Below are 12,699 nucleotides of genomic sequence, written 5' to 3'. Positions count from 1 at the left end.
CCAAGCTTAAGTTAAACAGTTCTAGGGGGACAAAGTGCCAGCTCCTGTGGTCCAGCAGGGATTGCCTGCATGGGATGGAGGAGGAGCTGCCACCTGAGCTGAGTGTGGGACTGCAGGGGCTGGGAAACAGGGTGACAATGGCAGGGGTGTCATGACTGTGCCTGTTTTGGCCAGAAATTTCATCCTGGATCTGAGGAAGTTAAAATTGAGGTGAGTCAGGTGAAAGGAGGAGATTTAGTGAAATCTCTGCATCTTGCTCTATTAGCAATACTATATTATACTCTATTATTTGATGCATGGAATCTTTGACTCCATGAAAAGGAGCTTTTCCATACTGGAAATGCATTAATGGATCTTATCTCACCAAAAGAAAAGTCAGTTTTCTCTGTGACTGCTAATAGTGGAATCTGCAGACTACTTCTGTTTTCTTCTTCAGGAATATCTAAGTATGTGAAAGACAAGTTGTACCTGAACTGGAAGAGGTTGTACCCATTAGGATGTTTTTGCTGTGAAACTAAGTGATGAATTTAAAAGTCTGACAAGAAAAATGAGTATAATATCTGAAATATTTTTAGACCAAATTGTCTTGGGAAACCAATTTTGAAAAGTGGAATAATCTGCCTCCTGGAAAGTTCAATTAAAGTCATAACATTTAGCATCATCAACTACTTATTCCCTATAGTTCAAATTTCATACATTGCACCAATTTGCAAAGTTGTGTCTGCTGATACAGTGGGAAAGCAATATGCAAAATATTTTCTGATTGTGAAGGAAGCTTGAGATGATGCTAAAATAACATGTAAATGGAGTGAAAGATTTTTGCCAGATGATTTTTTTAGCTGGTCACAAATCCCAGTAGAGGAGGCAGAACTGCATACCAAAATACCATTTAATTTTGTGGAAGAGTTTGCTTAAAATTGCCTCAACTTTATTTGAAGGATTTCTTAGTTCTGTACCCATTCAGTGATCCCAAAGGAGAGGAGGGTTAGTTTTATGAATAAATCTGCAAACCCAGTTTGAGAAATGGGAAATTGATACCTAGTTCTTCTTAAAATTCAGTTTTCTTGCCCTGAGAAGTCATGCAGAATTGACATTTGTAATTATATAGCTCGGCAAGAACTTCAGGAAATCCCCAAAGAGCCATAGGCAGGAATTCAACAGAGAGGGAGTCTGTCTGTCTGTAAATAATTTGGCTGTCCAGGGTGCAAAGTCCCTGTGAATGACTCTAATTCTGAAGAAAAGAGCACTTGAGAGATTTGAGATGCTGCAGAGCACACAAGGAATGAAATAATATAAATCATGTGGCAGGGCAATTGCTTTGGTTTTACCATTGGTGGAATAAAGCATTTATACATCTGGTAAATCAAACATGTGGCACAAAGCATGGACTGGTAAAGTCACTGTCTCAAACAGATCATTGATAGGAGAATTACACCTGGATTGTATAAAGCACTATTACCTTGATTTTCACATAGGGGTAAGTAGTTTTCATGTATCTGAGGAAGCAAATTAATCTAGAAAGGACATTTGAGCAACTCAAGAATGGTAAAACAGTGGGACAATCAGGGCAATTTTGGAGTTCAATCTGGCTCTTCTCAAAAACACTGTGAAGGCTGTAGGCCAGATCTTCATCTGCTTGAGAGGGAATCAAAGAGGTTCTGAAAAGTGATAATCAGCAAAGCATCTGATTTGTCTCTTGTTGCTTATCTGACCCAGAGCCATGAAGTGATTGTATAAACACATGCAACAAAGTATAATATTTGCAAATAACCCCTGGGAGATCCATGGTGGTAATTCTGGCAGTTTATTGACTGCTGTTATAAAGAAAACCCAGCAACCACCCTCACCTCCACCTCTGATATACTGCTTTCATCTTCAGAGAGAAGAAAGTGTGATGCAGCAAGTGTTTATGCACTGCTGGCATTTGCCATTAGAAATGATAAAAGGAGGATTGAAAAATACCCTGGTGTGTTATTGGAGCTGCTGCCAGTGTTTGGCCAGGTGAGAAATGGGGCAGGAACTCTTCTTGACAGGGAGGGATCAAATTCCCTTGGATTGTTACTGTCAGAGGGTGTCCAGTGTAAGCACTTCCATCCTTTTGTTCTGTGCTGCTCTAGTGTCTCTGCTCTGGGTCACCCCAGTCTGTGGGTTATTCTTGGTTCTTACACTCGAGGGAGTTGTCTTTATGAGGTCTTGCACTTTATAAATAGGCTGGTTACCTCAGCCTTCTCATTGCCAAGTCTGCATAAAACTCGTGGATGTCTCAGAATCACAGAATATTCTGAGCTGGAAGGGACCCACAAGGATCGTGTCATTGCCAGCAGAGCAGCATTAGGTAGTTTGCACCTGAAAATACAGCAGGATCCCAGAAAGTAGGAAGGTGCAAGTGGTATGTGATGCTTCGAGCAGTTAATCCAAAAGTTATATTGATGTAGAGGTGCAAGAGAGATCTGGAAGGAAATAGAACTCCATGGCAAAAATTGGTCTTTAACTGCCCCGTGTTACACTATGAAAAATCCAGCCTTGCAGCCACATTGGATCCAATTCAAGGATAGTTTAAAGAGCCAACTCTCTGTTGGTGCTGGCTGAGAAAACTATTGGAGTATTATCTGTGTAGGCAGTATAGCAAGAACAAAGAAAAATAAAAATTGCATTTGCAAGCTGTGATAGCCTTAGAGATGCAGGACAACGTTGCCCTACGGCAAAAGCCCATAAAAACACAGTGCAATAGTATTGCCTCAGAATGATTAACCTTCAAAATAAAGGAAGATCCTTCTGAGTATTCCAAAGTACGTTGTTCAGAGGGAATTGAAGGGATGGATTTGTCCCTGTGAAAACTTTCTCGTTGCACAGGGAAGAAAAATCATCTGTGGATGGTTTTGAGTTCACCGTGGCTTTGGCTGAAGGTGGGTTGGATCTTACAGCTGCATTCCCACTCCTAGAAGAGCAAAAAATGGTTTTAAGGAAGGTGTTGCTGTACTGGAGGTACACAGCTGGAATGATGGAGGGGTTGGGAGCTGTAAACCCTGCAGGCTGCAGACAGTGGGTCTTGTTCTATGTCTTCTGCTGATTCCCAGGTTTGGTTGCCGTTCCCAAGGTATTTCTATTGAAAGCCAAAAGCATTCTACACTACCTTACAAGAACATTATGGGACTTAAACAGTATTCATGAACGTGTTGTGAGGATTATCTATGTTTTAAAATTCCATTAGAAAAAAAATCTACATGTGAATTGCTAAGTAACATAAATCTGTTTAACTGAATTGTAGACTAATGTGATATATTTAATATTTACAATGTTCTTCAATAGGAAAATACATAAAATATTTTTGAGCTATATTTATTTACAAGTTCCATTTGTTTAAGAAATATTGGGTACACTGCATTTATATTTCTGATTAAATTGAGATGTATGATTTTGAAAGGAATTAAAAATTTCAGGCAAGTGTCCCAGACTTTTGGGAATTCCTAACATAAATTCATGAATTAAGATGACAAGGAATTAAGCAGGTTATCCAGATTAGGTTTGTAATACAAAGCCATTTCATTAATATAAAAGCTTCTTTCAGCCCTAAAATGATTTACTAACCTGTTTGCATGGCGAGCTGCTGATTCTTTCTCAGTCTGTCTGTTTTAGCAGTGTCATCACATGTTGTAAAAGCCTGGGTGGAAGGCAGGTCACTCAAACTCCAAATGTCTGAGATGTAGGGTTGTTTGGCTTTTCAGTTGTTCTTTTTGCAGCAATATTGCATTATGTATTGCTACAAAATAGTACAAAATAAACGTGCAATCCAAGCACGTGGGATCAGCTTTCAAACTATCTGGAAAGAGGGATCAGCAGTTCTGCCCCAGTGACCTCTGAGTTAAAGGCAGGTTGTTTTGTCCCACAGAAATAACCCCTCCCACCTTCCACTTACACCCCAAAAATGGTGCAGCCTCAAAGCTCAGTGAGGGCCTCTCTTCCTTTCGTATTTTGTATTTTCTAGCAGCCTGTCTGACCATGCTGGAGGGTTCTCAACCCAACTGCTCCAGAGGTGAAAGCGTTTTACAGTGACATTTATAAAAGTCTTTCTAAAATTTCCACTTGGTGCATCTACAGCACGTAACAATGGCAGTAAATTCTGACAACCACTTAGCAGGGATTGTACAGGGCTACCAGAAATCAGATTCTGTTGCCATCTGTTCTCTGCACAAAAGGAACTGGGATGACTAAGGTGAACACTGCAGTGTGCATAGAGCTGCTTGGAGCTCTGCACAGTTTACTGGGTTCTCTTAACTGGTATCTGAGAAGTGCCCCAGAGCTGTTAGGAGCTGATATTGCAATCAATGGTAAATGTTTTCACTATTACTACATACTTGCCTTTGTGGTAGATTGGATCCCAACATTAATAAAACATGGTGTCTAAGTGCAAGAATTAATTCAGTGCAAGAGCTGTTTGAAGATGGCAATTAGTCACACTTATCTTCAGCTGAAAAGATTCAACTCCATTTCCTATTGATAGAGTGCTGCCAGGAATGGCAAATCCATAATGCAAGGCATTTTGGGATTATAACAACGGGCACAGTGCTTAATAAACACAAGCACTGCCGTGGGGTTTGTTATAATCCCCCTCTGTGGGCTCTGTCTTCTGAGATGTGACATCCTGCTTGTGCACAACCAGGGGCAGAGCAGCCTGTGCTGCTGCAGAGATCAGAGGTGGCTCAGCTGGGGAGGAAAGGTTTGATTCAGATCACCCCGAAACGACCTCAAGCTTCCAGGGCACCTCAGTTAGTTAAAGAGCTGTACAACACTGGACATTTAAGCTGAACACGGAGCAGATGTTATCATTCTCATTGCATATCTGCAGGGTGATGGTATCCAGGCATCCAAAAACCAGGAAAACAGAACCACCCTGCTCCAATTTGGAATTTTATACCACTAGCCTTCAGCTAAAGATTCAAAGCAATTTAATTAACAGGTGTTAATTAACACTGTTCACTGTGTCTAACATGCAACATAATGAAGGCTGCAATGATGTCCTGAAGTCCAACATATATTATTATATATATTCCAAAGAGTTCGTTTATTGTCTGATCTCAACTATTTTCCTTGTTTCACACCATGAATAGGAACAGTAAAACTTGCTGAAGCCAGAAGGTTCCTTGGATCGGGTTTTCCTTGTTGTTAATGGATATTTGTAGCACCTCAGTTTCTTGTTTATAACCTAAATTTCAGGTTTTTAAAAAAGCATGGTAGGCACAAGGGTAGTGATTCTGAAATGCAAATAACAGAGAAAAAAAATTCTGTTTTTTCTGGCAGGCACACAAAAGGGAAAATCCAAAAATCCTTTCATGAGCCATGATTCTCAGTTGCCTGTCAATTAAAAAAGTCAGAGAATTTCTGTCTTACATGTTATTACACTGAAACAGGAGTAACACTGGGACACTAAGAGTGCCTAAGAGAGGCTAAATTCTTATTTTTTTCCAAGAGGAAGGTTGGTTCCATGTTAGAGGCCATGTATAACCCTAGTTTTAGGCCTGGCTCTGCAACAGATTTCCTAAATTACTGTGGGCAATTCAGCTAATTCTCTAAGCATGAACTGCCCATCAGTAGAATCAGGATGATCACATTTCTGCATTTTAATGGGGGGTTATGAGGATAATTATGTTAAAATTGGAAATGCAAGTATTTCTGGACAGATAACTATAATTGTCTATCACAGCTGAGGTGGCTTGGAGGTTGTACAGTCCATTCCCAAAAGAGTTGGTAGGGACAGGTCTGCAGGGAGAACAAGTCCTTAGGAAGGGTGGCAAAATTCTGGGATTATATATATAATTTGGGCAAAATTTGAGGTATGATCCCTTTTGGCTTTGCAGCTCTGGATTTAAGTCTCTTTGCAGTGTGTGTTTAAAAATTCTATTTTGCCCCAGATGTTAGAGCACTGAGTGCACCAATATAGGTCTTAATGGGCCTGACCAGCCTCACCTGGAATCACTTTCCTATACTGCAATAAAACAGCTGTTATCTAATGTGACATTATGAGTGTTCCAAAGGTGCTCAGTGATGTATGTGCATGTGATGTATGTGCATAACTCCATTAGCACTAATGGGAGTTAATGGCTATAGCCTACTAGAAGAGAAGAGGCTATTTCTCTAAGTGTCAGAGACTAATAAAAATGACATTTCAATTTGGATGTCCAACCTTCAATTTAGGCAGCAAGTGCTTCAGATGAATTTTTGACAGCTACAGTGCCAGAATTAACTGGAGGCTCAAATGGAATTGTTTATTCTGTTTCAATTGCTTATTCACATGATTTAAGACCTTCCTTCCCTTCTGTGACTTTAGGGGGAACATATTCCCTTACATTTAGAGGTTTTGTTTTATATTGCAGAATTCTGCATTACAGTCACATGTGTATCAACTCAAAAGGCTCGATTCTCTTATGTGCATAAATACCAGCAGATATACCCAGCTGGAATGGGCTGGGTTGGAAGGGACCTTAAAGATCATCTTGTTCCACCCCCTGCCATGGGCAGGGACACCTTCCACTAGCCCAGGTTGCTCCAAGCCCCGTCCAACCTGGCCTTGGACACTTCCAGGGATCCAGGGGCAGCCACAGCTTCTCTGGGCAACCTGTGCCAGGGCCTCCCCACCCTCACGGGGAAGGATTTCTTCCAAATATCCCACCTAAACCTGCACTCTCTAAAGCCATCCCACCACTCTGTGGCATACTGAAGTCTTGAGTCCCCATGAATGCATCCTGCCTGAATTCTTATTGCAAGGCAAGGTGCTCTGGATGTTCCTTGCATCCTAGAACCCTCATGGAATACCCCACAGTCTTCTCTGTCTGCATTCCTGACTCTCCTTTCAGAGGAGTCCAGGGCAAGGAGGAAGGTAGTGCACATCTGGAACTCAGAATTCCATATAATCCAACTGAATAACTGATTCAGTGCTTGAGAGTTTTCCACTGAAACATTTGTCTGGTACTTTATCCTTTTTTTTTTTTTTTCCTTTCCTGAGAAATTCTCTTAAAGCATATTGCCTCATCAGAAGAGAAAAATGGAGATTTATTAACAACCGAAGAGGGTTGTACATATCCCGCTCATTTGCTTTGATGTTTCTCTGCCTTTTGCTGGTTTTGTTTATCTACCAGACTTCTGTGAGATGCCAGCCCTTGCAGGTCACACATTTGTACCAGCCATCCAGCTAATGAGAGCATTTCGGGTGTGATTGTGTTGGATCACAGCTGCCACTCAGACTGCAGAAATATCATTTGACAAACTTGATGTGTGGCCTGGAGTAGCTAGTAAAATATTGTGGTGCACTTTATGGATTTGATTGTTTCAGCATTCATGACAGTAATTTTCAATCACTTTGATTATGATTATTTTCGCGCTCATGACGCTAATTTTTCACAGCATCCTCAGTAAAACACGTCAGGGTAGCGATTCTGAGGTTCTAAATGTGGCCATTTCTGTAAGAGAGAACAGCTCTTGGGATGTCAGTTGTGCTGTTGTGATTTCCCTCAGGAATGTGGGCAGCCCAGGGACTTGGGGTTATCTGAGGGGAATAGTTGTTGAGATCTTATAGAATCACAGAATCATAGAATCAGCTGGGTTGGAAGGGACCTCTGAAATTATCAAGTCCAACCCTTGATCCAACCCCGCTGTGGTTACTAGACTGTGGCACTAAGTGCCACACCAATCTTGTCTTAAAAACCTCGAGGGACGGAGAATCCACCACTTCCCTGGGCAGCCCATTCCAATGTCTGATCACCCTCTCTGGAAAGAAATTCTTCCTAATATCTAACCTAAACCTCCCCTGGCACAGCTTAAGACCGTGCCCTCTTGTCTTGCTGAGAGTTGCCTGGGAAAAGAGACCAATCCCCACCTGGCTCCCCCCTCCTGTCAGGGAGTTGTAGAGAGTGAGGAGGTCTCCCCTGAGCCTCCTCTTCTCCAGGCTGAACAGCCCCAGCTCCCTCAGCCTCTCCTCATAGGACTTGTGCTCGAGTCCCTTCCCCAGCCTTGTTGCTCTTCTCTGGACCTGCTCCAGGACCTCAATATCCTTCCTGAACTGAGGGGCCCAGAACTGGACACAGCACTCCAGGGGTGGCCTCACCAGCGCTGAGTCCAGGGGAAGAATCACTTCCCTGGACCTGTTGGCCACACTGTTCCTGATCCAGGCCAGGATCCATTGGCCTTCTTGGCCACCTGGGCACACTCTGGCTTATGTTCAGCTTCCTGTCAATCCAATCTTGGTTCTTTGTATCCACCTGTGAGTGTGTCCCTGCTCCCTCATTGCCTGTTCATGCTGAGCAGTGCTGGGATCTCAGGATAGATCCATGAGGATCAGCAGTGCCCCTCGAGGAGAATAAGAACACTGTGGTGGCAGAGTAATCAGGCCTGCAGAAGTTCATCAATCAGCACTGCAATGTACCTGGAGAACTGCCCTTATTGCACAGTTCTCTCTCTATTACACATTTCTGTCTGCCTTTTTTTTTTAAATGCAGAGTGCTCTTGTTTGAGGAGACAGCTTGGAGCTGTTAGTTTGCTGGAGATGCTGACGTGGATGAATGGCTGACTCTGAGGTGGTGAATTTGATAGTTATATATGGAGATTTGTGCTCAGTTAACTTTTACATCCTCGTTGGGAATGACTGGGGATGTTTCAGACCAGGGTTATGTATGAAGATTTTAATCTGTGTCATAAATTCACCCTCACAATGCAGCTACTGGAATATCTGTGGGAGAGAGAAGGCAGGATGGAATGAGAGAGAACACGTTGAAGAGTTGCCTGTGAGGTGCTTGCAGCTTCTACTGTTGTTCTCGGCTGATGTCCATTTTAATGACTGTGTTAGGGGATAAAGTATTTCTCAGAGTGAATAAAGGAGATATAATCTAATCCTTAAAAGTTTTCTCATGTCTGATTTTCAATTATGATACCAGATGTATAAGGCTGGAGCAGTGGTTGGCGTTAATCAGTGTAGCTCTGTTAATTACAGACCAAATGGAATTTTAGTTTAACTTAGCACCACACTTTGGACAAAGGAGTGAATCCAGCTGTGAGATAAGTCAAATTCTACCATACAATAGGGATGCTGTTTCTCCAGTGTAAGCAAAAAATAAAAATTAAAAAAAAATCTAATATTCAGCAGTAGTTGAACATGATGGCGTGGATTGTGAAGATATTGTGCCTTTCATTAGTCTGTGTTAATATGTATGCAGAAATCAATCAACTTAAACATGATTTACTGTTGTTTTTAGAAAAAGCAGTTAAAAGTCTCCTTTCTTCTGGTAAGTAATGTAAATGAGCAGAATATTAAATCCCACACTGTATCCATTAGGTAATCAAGCAGTTAAACAAGTATGAGTGGTTTAATTCTCAGAGGAGTTTAAAAGCTTTTCCATTATGTTATTAACTACACATTAGCAAAGAATAATACTTAATGAAAAAAGCCTTCAATGTCCCAAAATACACAAATCTGTGTAACAGAAAAGTGTTGGCATGGCTTCCAAACATTATTGAGCGAGAGCAAAATTAATACAGGACCCCATTAATGAAACAGTCAAAAGGTATGAGATGTTTTATGTATGACATGAGGTCAGCAAGGTAGAAGGGACAGCTAATTGTGATCAAATCATGCCAGGTAACTTCAGGAATGCTCGGGGAGGGGGGGTGTTGGGTGGGTTTTGTTGTTCTTTGGGGTTTTTTGTTTGTGGGCTTGTTTTGGTTTTGGTTTGGTTTTATTTATTTTTTTTTCCTGCCAATCTCCCGTTGAAAAGTTTTTATTTAGATTTTGTGCTCCCACAAGTGGCACAGCCATCACCACGGAGCCTTTCTGCACCTCATTCATCAATCTTAATCCTCCATTGTATATCCTCCATCCACTTCTCTCCTCCACCTACTTCCCACTCTAATTGCTGACAAACTGGTGTTTCATATTAAAAACACCATCCCCGTGTAGAAATGTTGAATGTACTCCCACACGTGGGCTATATTTTTTTTTTCTTGCAGAATTAGGGCATGAAAAAGGATAATGAATGTTAAGCAAAGTTAAAAACAGATTTAGAGAGAATTAAAAGACAGAAATGTAAGATTAGGTTGAACTCACACTTAGGGGGATTAAGAGACTTTCATTTGTCCTTTGATCTCATTTGTGTTGCTGTAAAGATCTTTAGGGTCAATGCCATGGGGGATTATCACTGTTCTGAATTATTGTTGGGATTTGCAGTAATGGATTACAGGCAGGAAAAATGGTCTCCCGTGGAAATTGTGAGGATACCTTACTCATTCCAGCCTCCCATTTTAAACTGGGGCTACTCAAATCCCAGCAAGTGCTCTCCACTTGATTGGCCAGAAAGAGAACCCACCACACTGTGTGAACTGAGGGAATTGTTTCCTGCCTGGCTGATGTGGTGGGTGAAAGCCATGAGAAGTGACCTGGTCTCATGCACTTGGATAGGGTGTCATTTATAGAAGTGACTTCTAGGCACACAAGACAGCTGAGGACAGATAGAAGTCATCTTTTTCAGTCTCCTTCTACCTCTATGATGATTTCCTTCCCTTTCTTCTTCTTTTTTTTTTTTTTTTGGAAGATATTCTGCCAAAAGTTGCCTCATCTTTTCACTTGAATGCCTGTGTATGCAATACATAGTACTAATTATGTAGCCTTTGCCTCCTTTTTATGATTGTATTCCCACATATTCCCACCTCCTTTCTTTTTTTTTTTTTTAAATAATAGATCAGAAAACCATGTGATGTTATCTAGCCACTGAGCAGGCTTATTTAATGCTATACATTTCACATTTCGAGGCCATGGAGCCATAAATTTAAATGCCTGGCAGGACCAACTTGCCCTTCATCTTTCAGAGGTAGAGAAATTGAATTCCATGCAGTTTAGTGAGCAAGTCATTTGGATGAGACCTTATTAAGCTAAGGTCCTGCTGGTTTTGTGTAGATATTACAGATTCCATAACACTTTCCATCAAGGTGGAGGTGTGCATTAGAGCCCTCAGCCAAATATTCACTCCTTGTCACACAGTGCCATGTCAAATGACTACTCTCCTTTCCCCCTAAAAGTGGTGTAATTTATAATGCCTGAATAATGATGTGGGTTTCTTTTAGAGGAAAGCTACTATAACTCTGTCCTGCCTGCAAAGGCCTGCTGACCTGCCTAATTTTACGTGTTGCCAGCACTCCCAAAGTGAGTAGTCTCGCCAATATCCGGATGAAAAACTCATGTTCTCTCTGAAACATTGCAAGGAATTAAAATTGGGAGCAGCTGTGGCTGCAGTATCAATACATAACTGAACTGCAGTGAAATGTGCACTGACTGGAGGAAAATTGCTTGGGAGTATTCCTGTGATCCTGTAAGTACAGGGGGAAACAGCAGGAGCTAAAATGAATAAGTGAAAACAAAGGTGAGATCAGATTGAGAGGCTGAGTGCTGGAAACTGGGAGCAGCCACACTCGGTGGGATCACTGGACAAGAGCCAAGGTTTGTGTTTCTGGTGGCAGGATCAGGATGACTCAGTACAGTGTAGCCTAAGAGAATTCATAGTTTTTAATTGTTGGGTTTTTTTTAAAGAAGGGGATGGGATAGACCATATAAACAAAAATAGACGCTTATATCTAAAATGGTCAGATAGTGCATGGGAACAGGGACCAACCACAGAGTGCTGCTTTCTCTACAGAAAAGCTGAAATAGGATATTCTCTGATCAGCTGGTTGGGGCTTTGAGACCTGTTCTTTGAATTAAGCAGGTGTAATGTCTGCTGATCATCTCATGAGTCAACAGGAGTAAAGGGAGCTCTGCAACTCATGGTGGGTGCTCAGCACATTTGGGCAAAAGCAGCGAATTTCTGATCAGTTTAATATAAATAACAACAACTGGAGTAAAACACATGAAGCTGATGTTCTCTGTTTTTAATGCAAGTGAAACTGTATTTCATCTATGAGTCATAAAGGGACAGGGAGGACTAAAATTGTGAGGTTTTGCAGTAAGCAATCAATTTTTGTTCTTTGAGCATGTTGCTTAAAATTTATACTTATTTTTAAATATGCCATTAAAAGTTTTATAAAATAAGCTATATCCTACAGAGACCAGTGCTTTAGTACTTGCTCACAATTAATGTCATGGAAGTCAATATTTTGTCACAAGGACACAGTAAATACAGTGTATTTATCAAGCATTCCCAGAGGAATGCTGGTGCAGGGAGATAATTATTCTCTGCCCTTCCTTCCCCGTTGTTTCTAGGAGGTTGTGTTTGCACTCAGTGGCAATCCCAGGCATAGGTTGATTCAGATGAGTTTGTATCCTGCATATCTAGATTCCAAATTCTCCATGCAGTTTAGAGATTGGTTTTTTATTCCTTTACAGATACTCACAGGCCAGATCACACTGTAGCTGAGCTACTGTCACTGAAATCACTGAATCCCTTTCCCTCTGTAAGGAACACCCCTGAGAATTATCCATGATAAGATCAGTCTGCTTTCTCATTCTTCCAGGTAATTCTAAATATCCATGTTTTCTTTAGGAAAAGACTCTGGCTGAAATTAATTAAAATTCCCACCTCATCCGTGTGCTATTTAAAATAAATTTGATTTAAAAGCAGCAACTGATTGAATCCTACTGGATTTTCTAAGCAATCACCCTTATACTTTGTCGTGGTCTCTCCCCAACCCCCCGTTAATGCAAGGACAAGCAGTGAGTGTGCAAGT

General features: G+C 41.3%; 1 long non-coding RNA gene across 2 annotated transcripts in view; it reads left to right on the top strand.

The window, feature by feature from the left end:
- Positions 1 to 8,851, top strand: part of LOC113970480 — a 31,328-nt gene extending 22,477 nt beyond the window's left edge. The window contains exons 3-4 of one of the 2 annotated variants that reach the window (XR_003535185.1): positions 8,490 to 8,567; positions 8,708 to 8,851. This is a non-coding gene — a long non-coding RNA (uncharacterized LOC113970480). Of the gene's footprint in view, positions 1 to 8,489 lie in introns of both variants that reach the window. The other variant, XR_003535184.1, reaches the window with a different exon arrangement.
- The last annotated feature ends 3,848 nt before the right edge of the window (positions 8,852 to 12,699 follow it).

Source organism: Neopelma chrysocephalum, unplaced genomic scaffold (assembly GCF_003984885.1).
Source record: "Neopelma chrysocephalum unplaced genomic scaffold, ASM398488v2 Primary Assembly neopelma1_77, whole genome shotgun sequence".
In the NCBI taxonomy this organism is placed as follows: Eukaryota; Metazoa; Chordata; class Aves; order Passeriformes; family Pipridae; genus Neopelma; species Neopelma chrysocephalum.
The sequence above is the reverse complement of the archived record's forward strand: the minus strand, read 5'-3'. Positions and strand labels throughout refer to the sequence as shown.